This window comes from Mandrillus leucophaeus, unplaced genomic scaffold, assembly GCF_000951045.1.
Source record: "Mandrillus leucophaeus isolate KB7577 unplaced genomic scaffold, Mleu.le_1.0 Scaffold299, whole genome shotgun sequence".
NCBI lineage: Eukaryota > Metazoa > Chordata > Mammalia > Primates > Cercopithecidae > Mandrillus > Mandrillus leucophaeus.
The window spans coordinates 2,957,074-2,957,786 of NW_012103131.1; positions in this window are offsets into that span (position 1 = coordinate 2,957,074).

Consider the following 713-nt stretch of genomic DNA (forward strand, 5'->3'; position numbering starts at 1 on the left):
TAAATAAATTCATAATAAAAAATAAAAATATACATCAGAAAGAGAAAAAATTATCACAATCCTGCACTTGGAATATAAAGTAAAAAGTGGTATTCTTGCCTTTTCAATTTCTTTAATTTCACACCTGGGAGAGAAACACCACCAACAGTTTGGAGCATATCCTTCCAGGTATTCTTCTGAAAGGATATGAAAAAATAGGCACATATACTTTAGTAAAAATATATAAATAAAATAGGGGTATGTTATGTGTATTGTTCTGCAAATATCTTTTATCCCTTAAAAAGGTATCTTTCCCCCAGTCAGTATGTATAGCTTTTCTTCATTGTTTTTGACAGTTGCATATTATTTCATTATGTGGATGTACTGTTATGCTTTCATAATACTACAGACTTCTGCAATGTAAACTAACGTGTTTACATCTAGCACTAATACATGATTTTGAAGGAACCATATTCCCAATAAAGAGCTATGGGCCTAGATTATTGGCTAAGTCAAGGAAAGTACTAAAATGCATTCACTTGCAAAAGATGCTTTATAATTGAAAATAAAAATTTCTCTCCCTCCCCTACCTTTTTAAAGCCCACATACTGCCTATTGGAGATTACTGTGATATTTTTACATTTATCATAAAGTCTCTTCTGCAGAGAACTTGTTGAAGAGGAGGCAAGTCTCATGCATTTCTGTCCTCCCTCTCCTCCTTCCCACCCTCCTTT